The 19,626-nt window shown below is 39.6% G+C and overlaps 1 protein-coding gene across 1 annotated transcript in view; it reads right to left on the bottom strand.

Annotated features, from left to right (window-relative positions):
• Window positions 1-19,626, bottom strand: part of LOC102845799 (probable lysosomal cobalamin transporter-like) — a 167,070-nt gene that overhangs the window by 121,320 nt on the left and 26,124 nt on the right. The gene's annotated exons all lie outside the window — the stretch shown is intronic.

Consider the following 19,626-nt stretch of genomic DNA (forward strand, 5'->3'; position numbering starts at 1 on the left):
CCTCCCACCAACTCACACTCCCCAAATGTCTCTTAATCCTTTTGATTTTATAGATTTTATAACAGTGGTATTATACTGTGCTTGTTCCTCTGTGACTGAGTTAATTCATTCAGCATAATAGTCACTTGAGTCTTCATTCCCTTTAACTACTAATGAAAATAGCTAACCTTTAAATAAAAAGACTGACACAAAAAATAACAAACTAAAAAAACTCTGATGGTATAATTATTCCTTATGAAAGCTGTTTTTACTTTTTTTAAAGGGTCAAATAAAAAAAAAAGTCTGGGAACTCTAAAAGCCTTCTAAAATTATTCATTTATCCAGCTGAAGATATCTGGGGTTCAAAGTCACTAGTTCTATATCCAGTATTCATCTTCCTTTTAGCTGCCAAGTCCCTTTTTTTGTCATTCACTCTACTTTCTGAGGGATACTTGGGACTGTAAACTCCAGCCACCACTCAAGATTTAAATGTGACTTAAAGATTGAAATACGGTGTTGCGGATAAGAGGTTTTTGGGGTGTATTAAAAAAAAAAGAAAAAAGAAAACCCAACACCAACCAAGCCTAAAATCCACGTGATACTACAGTGCTCCCACACCTCTTATGGACTGAATTGTGTGTGTCACCAAAAGATACAAATGTAATGATAGAATGTTGAGGGCAGGTGCCATCAAGTCAAGTATAACCAACAGTGACCTTATGAACAATAGATCTGAAGTCTGCCCTAACCTGTGCTATCACCATTCTTCCTAACATATTAAAGCCCACTGTGGCAGTCACCATTGTCAATCCACCTGCTTAAGGGTCTTCCTCTCCTTCACTAAACCTCTACCTTTCCAAGCATCATGTCCCTATTCTAGGAATAAATAGCCCCTCCTAGCAACATGTTCAAAGTATGTGAGATAAAGCCTCACTGTCTTTGCCTTCAAAGAACACTATGGCTGCCCCCTCTCCAAGACATGTCTATTCTTTTGGCAATCCATAGGATGTTCGGAACACTTCTCCAACACTACAGCTCAAAGGCAAACTCTTCTTCTGTCATCCTGATATAATATAGAAGCTATGTATTGATCTCCCATGATATGGTAAAATGCATAGCTGCAAAGGGATTAATTGTGGAATGTAACACAGCCCTGATCAATATAAGAATTGTTTTCCTGGGGCTGTAAATCCTTCTCTCAAGAGAGATAAAAGGGATAGGAAAGCAACCAAAGAGGAACATCAGCAGCAAGATCTGTAAAGTGTGCCTTTTTATATCTAGGTCCCTATATGAGGAAGCTTTTTCACATATGAGGAAACAGAGAATACCAGAGGAATGTCTTCTAGGCTTCATTGACTATGCAAAGGCTTTTGACTGTGTGGATCACAAGCTGTGGTTGATTGTGAGAAGAATGGGAATCCCCAAACATGTGATTGGGCTTATGTGAAACCTATACTTGAACCAAGAGGCAGTCATCAGAACAGAGCAAGGAGAAACTGCATGGTTCAAAATTGGGAAGAGTGTCCACCAGGGATGTATTCTGTCTCTATACCTTTTCAATCTGTATGCAGAACAAATCATCTGGGATGCTGGGCTATAAGAGAAGGAATGTGACATCAAGATTGGAGAAAGAGTCATCAACAACCTGAGTTATGCAGATCATACAACCCTGCTTGCTGAAACTGAGGACCTGAAGCACTAGCTCCAGAAGGTCAAGGACTGCAGCCTTCAATATGGACTGAAGCTCAACATCAAGAAAACAAAGACTGTCACCACTGGGTAGTATCATTACGGATGGTGAAGAGATTGAGATTGTGAACACTTTTAGTTTACTTGGCTCCACAGTCAACAATCTTGGTACCAGCAGCCAGGAAATCAAGAGACTAATTAACATTAGGAAAGTCAGCTCTCAGGGACCTCTCCAGAATACTGAAGAGCAATGACATCAGTCATTGGAGACTAAGGTGCATCTGATCCAGGTCATAGTCTTTGCAATTGTGTGCAATACGTCAGAGAGCTGGGCAGTGACCAGAGATGATAGAAAGAGAATTGATACCTTTGAGCTGTGGTGCAGGAGAAGAGTATACAATATATCATGGACTGCTAGGAAAACAAATAGGTTTGTCCTAGAGAGTATAAAACTGGGCTGTTCCTTGGAGGAAAGGCTTTAGAAGCTTTTGACATACTTTGGGCATGATGTAAGGAGGTCCAGTCCTTGAAGAGGGACATCATATTTGAGAGAGTGGAAGGACAGCACTAGAAAGGAAGACCCTTGAAGAGATGGATCGATTCAGTGATTGAGGTAATAGGAGTGAGTCAGAGACAGTGAGGTTAGCACAGAATAGAGCAGGGTTTAGGGCTCTTTTACATAGGGTCACTATGAGTCTCAAGCAACTCAACAGCACATAACAACATGACCAAGTGGGATTCATAACAGGTATGCAAGGATGGATCAACATAAGAAAAACAATCTGTGTAATTCATCACAATAACAAAGCAAAGAACAAGAACTCCATGATCTAGCAAATGATGAAAAGACCTTTAACAAAATCCAACACCTTTTCCTGATTAAAACACTCAACAGATATGAATAAAAAGAATTTCCTCAACATAGTAAAAAGTTTATATGCAAAACCAAGAGGCAAGATGGAGAGAGATTAAAAGCATTCCCTTTGAGAACAGGAATTAGGAAAGGATGCCCACTGTCATCTCCTATTCAGTATTGTAATGAAAGTCTTAGCGATAGCAATAAGAGAAGGAAATAACAAGTACACAAATTGGAAAAGAGGAGGTAAAATTATTTCTACATGCAAATGATATGATAGTATGCTTAGAAAACCTTAAAGACTCAGCAAGAAAACTACTGGACATAGTTGACCAATTCAGCAAAAGTGGCAGGATATAAGATCAACATACAAAAACCAGGTGGCTTTCTCTACAATGACAAATACAGAAATGGAGCAAAGAAAAACAATACCCATCATAATATCTAGTCAAAAGATTAAATGCTTGGGAGTAAATCTAACTAGAAACACAAAAGACCTCTTCAAAGAAAATTTCAAAACATTACTACAAAAAACAAAAAAAAAAAAAAAAAAAACTGGAGAATTGGAAGAATGTACCATGCTCTTGGATAGGAAGACTCAATATTGTGAAAATAACAATTCTGTCAAAGGCAATCTACAAATTCAATGCAATCCCAATACAAATACCAATTCCATTCTTCAACAAGATGGAAAAGGCAATTTTCAATTTCATCTGAAATGGAAAGAGACTCTGAATAAGCAAAACACTCCTTAAAAAGAGAAACAAGGTAGGAGGTATCTCACCCTTGATCTCAAATCCTACTACACAGCTATGGTGGTGAAGAGAACATGATACTGGTACAATGACCGACACATAGATTAATGAAATAGAATTGAGAACCCAGAAATCAGCTCATCTAGTTATGATCAACTGAGGTTTACATTTGTTTGTTTTTTTGGTCAACGGAGTTTTGACAAGGAGATGAAATTAGTTAAGTGGGGAAATGAACCATGCAGTATCTCCCTGCTCTATTCGGATGACTGCCTCTTGGTCCAAGTAGAGGTTTTGCACGAGCACAGTCAGGTGTTCTGGTATTCCCACTGCCCTATCTAGAACTGTGATGTCAACAGTTTACTGTTCAAAATGATTTCCCTAGACATTGACTAACTTTTATTTTGCTACATGGATGGGAAGGAACAAGCCCACTGGACGCATTAGACCATGAACGTTAGCTAGTCTTGCCATTAAATTGATTGAGCTGATTTAACAGCAGAAAGGGGGAATCTAAACATCAACAAGAAAGAGGAAACAGCACATATCCTTTAGGGCCAGAAATTCCTGTGCCAGTCAGACCAATATCTACATAAGAGCAGCCTCAGCAGAGAACCAGAGACCTACATGAAACAGAACTGACTTGGACCTGATGTCCCACAGAGCCTGAGACAACAGTCTTCACCCAAGTTTGCTGGAAGACTGAGAGAAGACACCATATGGAGAGAAGGCACCATAACATGACTAAGGGAACTTTGCAACATTGAGCTAAACTATAAGATTGAAGCTCAAAGGGCCTATGAGCAAAGTCAAGAAGCTGACTAGACTGAGGAATTGCATCCAACTACCAAACTGAACTGGAACCTGTTAACTTCCCTAATAAACCCCTTAACTGTGAGTATGACTCTGTGTAGTCTGTAAGCTCTTACAATAAATTTCATACTCAGTAGAATAGTAGGATTTGTTAGAATTAGTAGAAGGAGTGTGGGAATGAGAGAGGCATGCCTGATCTCATGGACATTAGTTCTGTGTTTTGGATGCTTCTGATGAGGTTTATTTCCCCTTGTGGAATTAGTAGAGGTCAGATTTGACCATCTCCATGTTGCCCTCACTTTTCACAAGACTCATGTCCTCAAGGGGTTCCATCTAGAAGCCCAAACATTCCATTCCAATTAAATAGGAAGGATTGTTAGAGTAGATTAAAAAAAAACAAACCCAAGACTTGCCCATATATGCTTGTAAGATACACATCTTAGATTCAAAGATGCAATTAGTCTGGAAAAACAGGTTCGAAAAAGAGACATCATGTAAATACTAACAACTGGAGGAAAAAAATATTAAAATTAGCTAAAACAGATTTGAAGGTAAATATTACTAGAGAAAAGTTCATAATAAAAGAAGTTAATACATTAAAAGTTTTAGAATAATTTAGAATTGTATATGACCTAATAACAGAACTTTAAAATACATAAAATAAAAAGTAAAGAAATAGAAAAATAGACAATTCAACAAGAATGATTAGATTTTAGTGTACAACTCTTCATGTTGATAGAGCAAAGATAAAAGATCAGCATGAGTAAAGATGACTACAACACTATTAACTGAGTAATGGCAAATGGAGAATAAGGAATGCAGAATACATACTTGAAATACACATAGAGCTTTCTTCTTTTTCTTCTTTTGTTTATATTATTATTAATTTCAATGAACATCTACAGAGATTTTGGAATTCCATTCATTCACTGTTGCACTTTTCTCCCCACCCCACCCCACCCCCAACATGGAGCTTTCTTAAGAAAAGGTTGTATGCTAGGGAGCTATGGTGGCCTGGTGGTAAAAAGGTCTGCATTCAACCCAAAGGCAGGTGGTTTGAATCCACCAATTACTTTAAGGAGAAATATTGTTTTCTCCTGTGCAAAACCCACTGGACAGTAAGCTATGAGATGGTTCTGACTCCACAGCCATGACTTGAGTTTGAGTCTTAAGACAGGCAAGCTAGGTCAAAAAATAATTCTCAGTAAATTTCAAATTCTAAGTCATACAAAGTATATTTTCCAACTACAACAGAATAAAATTAGAAACCACTAACAAAAATAAATCATGAAAACAAATATTTTAAAATTAAGCAATATACATCTAAGTATAAATCAAAGATAAAAATCTTTGCAAACATACAAAATATTCTGAATTTAATAAAACACCAAACTCTAAAGGAAGAGACTGCCACAACTTTGTCCCATGAAGCAGCTGAAAAGTTAAAAGCACCAAATTCTCAAGTAATGAGCATTTTGACTACTGCTGTGCCACCAGGGCTCCTCTGAAAAGAAAACATACCATATCTAAAGATATGACATGGAACTAATACAAGGCTTAGAGGGTAATTTCTAGTATTAGACATCTATATTAGAAAAAGAATCTCTAGTAAGGCACTCCAGTGGCCTAGTGGTAAGAAGCTGTGCTGCCATCGCAAAGGCATACAGTTCAAATCCACCAGCTACTGTTGGGGAGGGGGGAATAAGCAATCTCTTCCTGTGCAATTCACAGCCTCTATAAACCGCTAGAAGGTCAGCTATGAGTCGGTTCCAACTCAATGGTACACAACAACAACAGTACCAACATGTATATTTTAAGATACTGTTGTTGTTGTTGTTATATGCCATCAAATCGCCTGTGACTCAAAGCGACCCTATGTTCAACAGCCCTAAACCCTGCTCTATCCCTTGCTAATCTTATCGTCTCCAACACACCTACCCCAGTCACTGAATCAATCAAGCTCATCGAAGGTCTTCCTCTCCTGTGCTGTCTCTCCACCCTCCCAATCATGACATCCCTCTCCAAGGACTGATCCTGCCTTGCAACATGTTCAAAATATGTCAAATGGAGCTTCAGAATCCTTGCCTCCAAGAAGCATCCTGGCTTCACCCTCTCCAGGATGAACCTGTCTGTCCTCCGAGAAGTCCATACTCTTCTCCAGCACCACTGCTCAAAGGCATCAACTCTCCACAGCTCGAAGGCATCAACTCTCCTTCTACAAGATACTAGGGCGGGGAGGGAAGGAAGATGGGGGTGAGGAGGGGAAGAACTGACCTTGAAACAAGCAGGGGAAATTTAAAAAGCAAGGGATATAATAAATATTATAACAGAAACCAAAAGAATTATAAAAATTATGACAGAAACCAAGAAAATTTTTTAAAAAATGGAAAAAAAATCACGACACTTAAAGCAGATTTTGGAAAGTGAGGGAAGAAGAGATATCAACATTCTAGACAGATCTTTGACAGACCACAGGAGCTCTTATGACCAACTGGATATGAAGTTGTGCTGCCAACCAAAAGGTGGTGTTGTTGTTGTTATGTGCCGTTGAGTCACTTGCAACTCATAGCGACCCTATGTACAACAGCCCTAAACTCCGCTCTGTCCTGTGCCAATCGCACTGTCTCTGACCCTCCCATCCCAATTATCCCAGTCACTGAATTAATCCACCTCATAGAGGGCCTTCCTCTCCTGTGCTGCCCCTCCACCCTCCCAAGCATGATGTCCCTCTCTAAGGACCGGTCTCTCCTCACAACATGTCCAAAGTATGTTAGACGGAGCCTCAGAATCCTTGCCTCCAAGGAGCCACCCGGTTTAACCCTTTCCAGGACAAATCTGCTTGTTTTCCTAGCAGTCCATGGTAGGTGGTTCAAATCCACCAGCTCTGCAGGAGGAAGATGGGTAATCTCCTCCCATGTGATATACAGCCTCTGAAAACCTATTGGGAGATCAGCTATGAGTCAAGTTTCAACTCAATGACAATGAAGTTTTTTTAGATAGACTAAGGGTGGTCTGGTGGCATGGACTATAGGGAGTTGTGCTGTTAGGCCAAAGGCAGTGTCTCTCTGGCAGTTCAAGTTCACTACTAATGGATTAGCCAAAAGCAGTTTAGTTAAATCCTTAGGCTCAGGGTTTCTCTCATTTCTACAATCAAGTTGTCAGCCAAGAAATTAAGCATTTCAAGGCTCAACTGAGGAAGAACCTACTTTCAAGTTTTGCTCACTTGGTTGTTGGCAAAATTCAATGATTTAAGAGTTGTTGGGATGAAGCATAACTATTCACTAGCTGTTGGCAGCTGTGACAGAGTCACTGTCTTGATGGGCTTTTATTGACTACAAGCACTCCCTTGACAAGATCTGACAGAATGTAATAATTACCTTGAGATTTGCTATGAGTGACAATCAGTTGAAGGGGATTTTCTTCAGAAGTGTGGTCAGCATCAAATATATATGATCATCCAGGAAAGCTTTCTTAATTTTTGCTTCATCTGAACTGTGACTGGACTTGAGCTAGTGGCTTGCTGATCTTGGAATCATCAGCCTCAAGTACCAATAGCCTGTCATATTACTTGCCAATCTCGTGTTTGTCAGCAGCTACATAACTCAGGGAGTTCTGGTGGCCTCGTGGGTAAAAAGCTGCACTGCAATCCCAAAGGCTTGACGCTTTAAATCCACTAGCTGCTCCACAGGGGAAGGGTAAGCAATGACTTTTCATGCTATTTACTACCTCTGAAAACCTGCTGAGAAGGGTAAGCTGTCAATTGATTCCACATTAAAGGTGCAAAACAACAAAACTTAAGTCAGAAAAAGTGTCTAGCTTGTCATAAAAAACCAAGATAATTGCTGGTTTCTTCAGGAGTTTAAGTCATTTCCCTGAAATACATTTCTCTCTATATATCCCCATATAAAAGCTTCACTGACTTTGTTTTTTTAGATAATCTAATCTAAGGCACATCTCAAAGCAAATGACTCAAGATCCACTGTACATGTATCCTGCCTCATTATCAACAAAAATCCATTCCCAAGTGGACTTATAACTAAGGGCACAGAGTCCAGAATTTTTAGCACACATTTCACTGTGATAAAACTTAATCCACAACAAAGCCTAAGAAAGTTTCTACCCAGATTTTATATAACATATGAAAAAGGAGTCAAAGATACCACCAAGGTGTTTAGCATGATCAATTTATCCTTCACGTTTCTATCCACTGACTCTGTCTTAGAAGAGCAGCCACAATGTTCCTTAGGCTTTGTCTCATGCATTGCAGATAAGTTATCAGAAGTCCCTGGAGAAGGATGTCATGCTTGGAAAAGTCGAAGGCCATCAAAACAGAGAAAGACCCTCAGCTGAAATGGCACAGTTGTTTCCACAAGGGTTCCAAACAACCATTATTAAGAGAATGGTGCAGAACCAAGCTTTGTTTCATTTCAATGAAATTTCCATGAGTCAGAATTGACTGAAAGGTGTCTAATAACACCACCACCATACACACACACTCACACACAAAAAAAAGTACAAAGATAACTCAAAGGTTTTTGGCTTTATCCCACACGCTAACCAGTAAGAAAGAGAATATAACAGGGATAATAGATTAAGGGTCAGCGGTTTCAGAAATGTTCCATTTGAAATGCCTTAAGACTAAAAAACTAAGAAACTATCAAGGTGATAGACAAGAGAGGGCTGCAGAAATTTGAATGTTTTGAATATGCTGTTGTTAGGTGACATATAATCAAGTCTGATTCATAGCTACACTATAAACAACAGATCTTCACACTGTTCTATCCTGTATTATCCTCACAATCTCTGGTACACGTGAGCCCACTGCTGCAGTCACTCTGTCAATCCACCTGGTTGAGGATCTTTCTCTCTTTCATGGTCCCTCCATCTTACCAAGCATGATGTCTCTTTCTAAGGAACAGGCCCTGCTTGCAACATGCTGAAAGTATGTGAGATGAAGTGTCATCTCTGTCATCGTTTTCCGGCTTTCTGATGCATAGCAAGTAATTGTGAATACCATGGCCTGGATCAGATACATCTTAGTCTCTAAACTGATACTGTTAATCTTTAGCACTCTAACAACAGATTTCCTAATGCAATTCATCTTTTGAATTCTTAACTGCTAGTGCCAAGAGTGTTGATTATGGATCCAAGCATAGGTGGCATTTAAAGACGGCTTAAAGCATAAGATATTTAAGAATAAAATCAGAGTAAGAACTAAGAGAATACCTGAACCTTATCTGACGGACAGCCACCTACTCAAATGACTGGAAAAAAAATCTCTATTTGTTTCCATTCGAAAGAAAGTTGATCCGTCAGTGTGGAAATTATCGAATAATATCGCTAATATCACATGCAAGCCAAGATTCTGCTGAAAACTATAAAAAAAACAAACCAACTGGAACAGCACATCAACAGAGAAATGTCAGAAGTGTAGTCTGGGTTTAGCAGACGCTATGGTACTAGAGATATTACAGTTAATGTTAGAAGGATTTTGGCTGAAAGCAGGGAGTACCAGAGAAATGTCTGTCTGTGTTTCATTGACTATGCAAAGGCATTTGACTGTGTGGATCACAACACACTGTGGCTGACTCTAAGAAGAATGCGAATACCAGAACACTTGATTGTGCTAATGTGAAACCTATACTTGGACCAGGAGGCAGCTGTTAGGACAGAGCAAGGAAACACTGCACAGTTCAAAATTGGGAAGGATGTACACCAGGGACGTGTCTTACCCCATACCTTTTCAACCTATATGCAGAACATATTGTCCAGGAGGCTAGGCTCTATGAGGAGAAATGTGGCATCAGGATTGGAGGAAGACTCATCAACAATGTATGTTATGCACATAACACAACCTTGCTTGCTGAAACTGAGGAGGACCTGAAGCGCTTGCTGCAGAAGGTCAAGAACTGAAGCATTCAGTATGAACTGAAGCTCACCATCAAGAAAATAAAGATTCTCACCACTGGGCAGACTGGCAGTATCATGATAGATGGTGAAGACACAGATTGTTAACAGCTTTAGTTTGCTTAGCTCCACAATCTACACTCTTAGTACCAGCAGCCTGGAAATTAAAAGACTAATTGCATTGGGAAAGTCTGCTGTCAGAGACCTCTCCAAAGTACTGAAGAGCAACAATGTCAGTCTGGAGACTAAGGTATGCCTGATGCAGGCCATAGTCTTTGCAATCACTTTCTATGCATCAGAGAGCTGGAAAATGACTAGGGATGACAGGAAAAGAAATGATGCCTTTGAGCTGTTGAGCTGTAGTGCTGGAGAAGAGTACTGAATATACCATATACTGCTAGAAAACCAAACAGTTTCATCCTAGAGAAGGTGAGACCAGGCTGTTCCTTGGAAGCAAGGATTCTGAATCTTCATCTGATAAACTATGAACAGATTGCAAGGGGGGACCAGTCCTTGGAGAGAGATGTCATGCTTGGGAGGGTCGAGGGACAGCACAAGAAAGAAAGACCCTTCTTGATGAGATTAATCGATTCAGTGACTGGGGTAATGGAGGTAGGTGTGTAAGAGACAATAAGATCAGCACGGGATAGAGTAGGGTTTAGGGCTGTTGTACAAAAGGTTGCTATGAGTCACAGGTGACTTGATGGCATATAACAGCAACAACAACAATGGTACATAAACATTAAAGAAGTTAGAAAGAAGAGAGAGAACCAACAAAATACACCAAAAAAATAAATAAAAAATCCCTCAACAGGAATAACTAGGAATGTAACAAGAAAAATGTAACAAGAGCAGCTGACTCTTCAAAATCTAATGTGTTAACCAATGATGATGATGTGACCAATCAGTAATTTTCTTAGAAAGAATGTACAGCTCACAACTGCTAAACTCCTGTCATTTCACTGCCACTTTTGTTTTCCTAATGTTTCTACTTATAAACTATTTCTTGGGATCCTAGGTCTTAACTTAAGCTCTTCACCTAGAAAATCTTGTCCGCAAATGTCACCAAACATCACTTAGAAAACTCATAAAAGTGATTAAGAATGCATTCTTTTTTAAAATGGGGGTAAAAAATACTAAATGTAGGGGAGTTCTGGTGGCCTAGTGGCAAGAAGCTGCACTGCAATCCCAGAGGAGCACGGTTCGAATCCACCAGATGCTCTGCCGGGGAAGGAGGGACAATCCCCTCCTGTACCAGTCAGATCTGATTTGACAGTACACGCACACGCACAAATAATAAAATTTTAAAAAAATTGAAAAAAAAATACTAAGTGTAATCACGTCTTCTGAAAATAGACTCTACAGACCTAATTTAAAAAGAAAGAAAAAAAAACAAACTTCAAAGTGAGTTCAAATATTTCTATCTTGACTGTAAACAGCAGCAATTTTTCCAAAACACTAAAGTATTAATATGAAGTAAACCTAGAGAGAGAGATCAGCTGGCCCAGTGGACAGAAAGCGATGCTACCAAGCCAAAGGTGGGTGACTTTTAATCCGTGGCCCTCAGGCCTGTCTTTCATTGTTTTTGTTCAGAAATTCCTCTAGGTCATATAGCCCTGGTGTACAAGTTGCTGTACAGCGGTAACTTGTTGTTGCTGTGAGGCTGAACACTGCAACACTGAGTGTCAAATGCATTAATTGTTAGTTACCCAATGCGGACAGAGAGTGGGGTGGAGCTCCCCGATTAAAGCAAGCTTGGAAGGAGGAGTGTCATCCACTTCCATAATAGCTTGCCTCCGGAAACCCTATGAACCTGGAGAGAGGATGAAAGGCACCCAAGCGTCGAGGACTCTCCTTCATAGGGTAGCTATGAGTTGCCTGCCACTTGAGGGCACTTAACAACAACAACAACAAATCTGGTGGCATGCTAGCTCAATTCCTTCAATAATAATTTTCTAATAGCACGGCAATACAGACAGTTATTTCTCTTGCTCTCCTGCCTGGTTCAAATGTACCACAGCAGCTAACACATATTTAACACTTAACATAAGATTTGTATTTATAATATTGTGGATCTACTATTTACTTTATGGTCTATTTACAGATGGAGAAATCACAGAGAAGTTAAATAGCTTCAAGATCCTAAGGTGTCTTTTCCCTTCTCACATTATTGTTGTTAGGTGCCATGGATTTAATTCTGATGCATATCATCTTTATGTACAACTGACTGAAATCTTGTCCAATCTGGCACAATTCTTACAATCTTTACTGTGTTCAAACACATTATAGTTGTTGTCACCGCCCTTCTACCTTTCTAGGCATAGTGTCCTTCTCTAAGCATGATATCCTTCTCTGGGAACTGGCCCCTCCTAATAAGATTCCCAAAGTATGTGAGACAAAGTCACCATTCTTGCCTCGAAGGAGCACTCTGTCTGCAACTCATCTAAGACAGTACTGTTCTATTCATTCTTCTGGCAGTCCATGGAACATAAAATACTCTTTACCAACAATGCAATGCAAAGGGATCCATTACTCTTTGGTCTTCATCATTCAATGTCTAACTTTTACACGACATGAAACAACTCAAAATTCCATCAGTTAAGACAAGCTCCCCTAGTGACATCAAAAGGGAAGAACATTCGGCATTGGTAAAGCTCAAAGAACCGAAGAAAAAAACTCAAGTCTCAAATTACAACAATGAAAGCCTCTGGGCAACATAATGAATGCTGCAGAATGCACCACAAGATAGAAGGTAAGGACATTTAATGTACCAAAAAGAGTTGATCACAACTAAAATAACTCAGGAGGTAGCATGTAATTAAAAAAAAAAAATAATCAATGGTTTTTAAGTAAGAAATCCAATCTGTAGTGGAGGCATCAACAAAACCGAAACCTCTTGGAACTGGCATACAATCAAATCAGGTAGCTAGAAGCCAGCTACACAGCCAATCAACTGAAAAAGATCTATATTTATGCCCATTACCAAAAAAGGTAATTCAACAGAATGTGAAAATTATTGAACAGAATCATTACTATTATACACATGTGATAGCTTCTAAAAATTATTTAAAAAACAGCTGATCGGGGAACTGCTAGAATTCAAAAGAAACTCTGGATCACAATAAATATGGATAATGTAAAAAAGTACAGGAAGGCCAAAACACATAAATGTGTTTATTCAGAACTTGTATCCGAACCAAGAAACCGTAGTTCAAACAGAACAAGGAAATATCATATCACAAGGTTTAAAAACAGGAAAGATATGTGGCAGGGGTGTATCTTCTCACTGTATCCATTAATTTGTATGCTGAACAAATAATCCAAGGAGTTGGATTAGAAGACTCATCAGAAACCTGCATTACGTTGGTAGCACAATGCTGCTTGCTAAAGGGGAAAAGGACTAGAAGCACTTACTGAAGATTAAAGACTACAGCTGTAAGCACAGATTATATCTCAATGTTAGGAGAATAAAAATTCTCATAACAGGACCAATAGACAAAATCATGGTAAATGGAGAAAGATTGAAGTTGTCAACAATTTAACTTAATTAGAATCCATAGTCAACATCCATGGAGGAAGCAGTCGAGATCAAAAGACATACTGCTCTGGGCAAACCTGCTGTCTAGGACCAATCTCAAGTGCCAAAAAGGTAAAGATGTCATTCACATTAGCCACTATGAAGTTGTGAACCCCAAATTTAAAGCGGCTAGTGAACAGTCAGGCACAAATGATGGTCAATTCACAATAGAGAGTAAAGAGAACTTCCTGAAACTCTTCTTTTTGCTGCTTGGTGCCCTCAAGTCAACTATGACTTATAGTAACCAATAAAAAAAAGATCTTAACTTACCCTATTCCACCCCATCCTCACTATCTCTGTTATGCCTGAGCCAACTGATGCTCCAAAAGGTCATGGGACAGAACCATGAACAAGCATTTGGTCTCTCTGACATGCTCATTCTTTTCTAGATAGGATGAATTTATCACAGAGCTTTTAAAGCATGAGAAGCCACTTTAGGGGATCATTTGATCTTTCTAAGTTGTTTTTGTGTGCACAAATTAAAAGCCAAGGGTCCCAAGCTAAACAACCTCAATGGGATGCCTCTTTTGGTTGTTATTTGTTGTTGGCAGGTGCTGTCAAGTCAACCACAACTCATAGGGACCCTGTAAACAATGATTTTAACTTTGCCCTGCTCTGTGTCATCTTCATCCTAAAATACTTGGCCCCACTGTTACAGTTCCTATGTCAATCCATCTCATTAAAAGGTCTTCCTCTCTTTTGCTTACTCTCCACCTTTCCAAGCATAATACCCTTTTCCAGGACTGTACCCTCCTAACAACAAGAAAAACAACAAAACAAACCAACAACAACACGAAACAAAGCTCACCATCCTTGCCTCCAAGGAGCACCCTGGTTTCACTTTCTCCAAGATATATTTGGGTGGTATTCAGAACCCTCTAAAGCTCATCAAAGAAGTCTTGCTGGTGTTGAACATAATATACTGGACTGCTAACCAAATGGTTGGCAGTTCAAATCCACCAGCCATTCAATGGAAGAAGGGTGGGTAGACTTCTTCCATAAGTTATCTGACCACCCAGTATTTTTTGCTACATTATGCACTGATCTTCTTTTACTCTGAGTTCTGTTCTTAAAATCTTTACTCTAATCTAGACTAATGAAGACGAGTGACCATATGACCTCATTCCCTTTTCCATCTCATGTTGACCTTGGTGGCCTATTGGGGAAGATGCTGAGCCTGTACCCCAAAGGAAGCAAGTCTGAAACTACCAGATGCTCTTCAGGAGAAAGATGGACAATCTCTTTCCACATAACTGACAGCCAATAAAAAAATGCTGTAGGGTCTGTTATGATGAGTTCCAACCAAACAGTAATGAGTAACGAATTACTTAAGTTCGTTCTGAGTTTGTTTTTCCCATTCTTGCTTGCTGCTTAAACTTCAATAAAGATACATTCATTCTGAAGAAAAAGCCTATTAGCTCAGCAAGGTATGGAAAATAATTTTTACTTTCTGATTATCTGCAAGCAAGTAGACAAAGTCAATGTAGAAGAAAGGATATTAAAAGGTGGGGATGAGCAGTCTCTCGTAAGGCTTGTTCAAAAGGAAAGGGATGTGCTGGCAGCAAGCTCTTAATAAAAGGTTATCATGAATTACTCTTTTGGAAGAAAATGGGCTATCTCTTCCCATGGGATTTACAGCTTCCCAGAAAACCACTGGAGGGATCGTTATGATTCTGTTGCAGTTGGATTCTGACTCTTAGGCAAACAAGGGAGGGGATGAAGCAGTACATATTCTGGAAAAGAAACATTCCAGAAGCATGTAATGAAAACATCCTCAAAAATAGTTTACTACACATATTATCAGAAATATCTGTCAAAAACCAGATTAATCAAAGCGAAAAAAGAACTGGTTTTCTTGAAACACGTGGTACTGCTCATGCTGAATGCTGTGTATAATCAATCTCTGCCCTTCTTCAGGACAGTGGTATATCTTTACTAGATGCTGCAAACTTGAGTTGCTATGCCTTAGTACAATTCTTTGTCTTGCTTTTAACAGAGTATGAGATTTCTTCTTTGACAAGCTCTTCAGAATACAAAGAAAACTCATTCTATCATTAAATAAATATGTGCATATTAGCCTTAATATTTTAGAAAAGTAGTTGACAAAGAATTTGCTAGCAGAAAGCTTTTATTTTTAAAAAGTCTAAAGGACACTTAAAAGTAGAGAAACTTTAAACCAAACCTATTGTTGTCTAGTTGGTTCCAATTCAGTGTGATCCATCATGAGGTATCCAAGGCTATAAATCTTTACAAGAGACTTTCTGCCACTGAGCAGCTATTGCTGTTGTTATCAGGTGCCATCAAGTACAAATTACAATGACCCTAAGAACACTGTTCTATCTCATGCCATCCTCACAATCCCTCACACAATTAAGCTCACTGCTGCAGACACTGTGTTAATCCACATGGTACATTTTAAATGCTCACCATTTAAAGTTAGCAGTCTGGCACATTAACACTATTATCACTGAGGCTCTTTAATAGCACAGATGTTGTTGTTGTTGTTGTCGTGGATCATCAACTCAGACCAAGTCATAGCTGATACTCCAGCAGATTTTCAGAGGCAGAGAATAACAGAGGAGGAGACAGAGCATCACTCTCCCAAAGAGCAACTGGTAGATTCAAACCACATACCTTTGAATTGGCCGCTAAATTGCTTACCACTAAGCCATCAACTTAAATGCATTACTGTTATTGGTAGGTGCCATCAAGTACAACCCATAGTAACCCTATGAACAAGTGATCTGAACCCTGACACACTTGACCCATCTAGCTGAGTGTCTTCCTCTCTTGCACTGACCCCTTACCATTCCGAGCACGATGTCCCTTCTCGAGTAGCCTATTCTATATTCTAACAAAATGCCCAAATTACATGAAATGAAGCTTTATCATCATTGCCCTCAAGGAGCACTCTGGTTGCACTGTGGTAATCCATGGGGTGTTCAGTAACTCTTCTCCAACACCATAGCTCAAAGGCAACTTAAAATCATATATGGTATAATAAACTTTGGAAGGATGAGTGGCATCCACTTCCATAATAGCCTGCCTCCAGAAACCCTATGAACCTGGAGGGAGGATGAAAGGAATCCAAGCGTCAAGGACTCTGTTTCATGGGGTCGCTATGAGTTGTCTGCAACTCGGCGGCACTTAACAATAATAATAAACTTAGTACTCTGTTTTCCAACCCACCAAATTTCTCTTCTGCTTCATCCAACATATGCACACACATCATGAGAAATCACTAGCTTAAGTCATTACTCCCAAATCTATATGTGCCAAAATTAGAATGAGAATCAATAAGACTTTAATAAGCAGATTCCAAGACCTGGATACCACACCTTAAGAATAAGAATGTCTTCTAGACAAAGTCTAAGATTTAATATTATCTGAAACATCTCTAAATTATATAAGAAACTGCTGGGGAGCTCAATACTACTATGCAAGCTCATTAGTAAAATCCTCAGAAGTACTTAGTAAACATTATTTTCTTCAAGTGTCAAAAAATTGTTTCTAAAACCTATACCAAAGAAATGCACACCCATATTTACTGATGCCTTGTTCACAATAGCAAAGAGATGGAAACAACCCAAGTGCCCATCAACTAACAAATAAATAGAGAAGCTGTGGTATATTCACACAAGGTAATGGAATATTATGCAGCAATGAAAAACAAGGAACTCATTAAATATTATACAAAATGGGTGACCCTGGAGGATATCATGCTGAGTGAAATATCTCAGTCACAAAAGGACAAATACTACATAATGCCACTGTTAAAAAACCAGAACTGCCATTGGAGTGTGAGGTGAACTAAGTAAAGAGGGGGTAAATAATGTATACTTCATTGAAACAGATGAGGAAAAGAACTGCTTAAAAGGGGGGAGGGGAACAAACAAAAAACCCTGTACTAAAGAAACAGAATTTCATGGATCATCGCAGTAAATACTACTGACTGAAGACTAGATATCAAGGACATTATCCATGAAGAAAGAAAAAGATCATTAAAGAGCAGAGAAGAAGGGCAATACCAAAATGTGTATCAGAAGTAATTCTGAAACTTGCACTGGAATGAAAAGAATGTTAAAGGTAGAAAGTTGAATAGAAGATTTCCACAGGCAGTATGAGAAGATAAAAAAAAAGTATTATAACAAAATGTACAAGTAGCTGACACCAGAAAAAGAAAAGGAAAGAATATGCTAAGCACTTCTAAAGCTGAAAGAACTGAAGAATTGAAGTCTCAAGTTAAAGTGAGGAATTCTATGGGCACTGAAAGATTCTATAAGCAAAATCTTGAATGATGGAGGAAGTACCAAAACAAGATAGAAGGAATTTATAGAATCACTATACCAAAAAGAATTGATCTACACTGTATCATTTCACAAAGAATAAAAATCAACAGTACGGCTCCCTCGCTGTAGCTCTCCGCCCACCACCCGCCCCTGACGTCCTCCTTCGGTTCTCTCCTTAGTCCACAGCCGCCTCCTCAGCAACCAGCCAGCACCTTGGAGCTTGTGACACCTGGAGCAGAGTCCTCAGCGCTGAGAGGCCGGGCTGGGAGTCGCCACCAGAGTGAGTGCCTTTTATCTGAGAAGTTCAAGGTACTCTGTAGCATTTCTGCCATACAAGCTGTGTATCTTGCAACACATTTGAAAGAACCATCAGAATAGAACTGTCATCAATTCGGAGTTCCCTGTGTTGCAAAATAAGTGATGGCAGCCATCAGGAAGAAACTGGTGATTGTTGGTGATGGAGCTTGTGGCAAGACTTGTTTGCTCATAGTCTTCAGCAAGGATCAGTTCCCTGAGGTGTATGAGCCCACAGTGTTTGAGAACGATGTGCCTGATACTGAAGTGGATGGAAAGCAGGTAGAGTTGGCTTTATGGGACACAACTGGGCAGGAAGATTATGATCCCTCTCCTACCTGGATACCGATGTTATACTGATGTGTTTCTCCACTGACAGCCCTGATAGTTTAGAAAACATCCCAGAAAAGTGGACTCTGGAAGTCAAGCATTTCTGTCCCAATGTGCCCATCATCCTGGTTGGGAACAAGAAGGATCTTCGGAATTATGAGCACACAAGGTGGGAGCTAGCCAAGATGAAGCAGGAGCCAGTAAAACCCGAAGAAGGCAGAGATTTGGCAAACAGGATTGGTGCTTTTGGATACATGGAGTGTTCAGCAAAGACCAAAGATGGAGTGAGGGAGGTTTTTGAAACAGCCACGAGAGCAGCTCTGCAAGCCAGACGTGGGAAGAAAAAAATCTGGATGCCTTGTCTTGTGACAAGGGCTGTGCAAGCACAGTCCTCACGCAGTTAATTCTGAAGTGCTGTTTATTAATCTTAGTGTATGATTACTGGCCTTTTTCATTTATCTATAATTTACCTAAGATTACAAATCAGAAGTCATCTTGCTACCAGTATTTAGAAGCCAACCATGACTATTAATGATGTCCAACCCCTCCGACCGACCAGGGTGTCTCTACACTGCTCTAACAGCCCTCCTCTGCACTCCCACCTGATACACCAGGCGCTAATTCAAGGAATTTCTTAACTTCTTGCATCTTTCTAGAAAAAGTTGGTAACTTTTGTGAATAAGGCTGTAACTACTTTATAACTTAACATGCCCTGCCTATTCTCTGTCAGCTGCAAGATACTCTGGCGAGTCACCACTTCAGAACTTTAATCCAAAATGGGTTTCGCTGGCATAGCTCTGGTTATGTCTACTGAGAGTAGGCATCCAGATTTCTGACAATGTGCTCAGTCAGAGAGACCCAAATTCATGCAGCTGTGGCAGAGTTAAAGTTCTTTGGCTTCATATTAGTTACCTTATAGTTGCTGTGTAACTAGTGCCACTTAACGTATGTTACCAAAAATAAATACATCTATTATTTCATCCCTTCCAGATCCACAATCAACACTCTTGGTACTATTGTTGTTATGTGCTGTCGAGCCGCTTGCCACTCATGTTGCTGTTGTTGTTATGTGCCCTCGAGTCGCTTGCGACTCATAGCGACCCTATGTACAACAGCCCTAAACTCCACTCTGTCCTGTGC

Source organism: Elephantulus edwardii, unplaced genomic scaffold, assembly GCF_000299155.1.
Source record: "Elephantulus edwardii isolate Elephantulus edwardi_28Jun2011 unplaced genomic scaffold, EleEdw1.0 scaffold00258, whole genome shotgun sequence".
In the NCBI taxonomy this organism is placed as follows: Eukaryota; Metazoa; Chordata; class Mammalia; order Macroscelidea; family Macroscelididae; genus Elephantulus; species Elephantulus edwardii.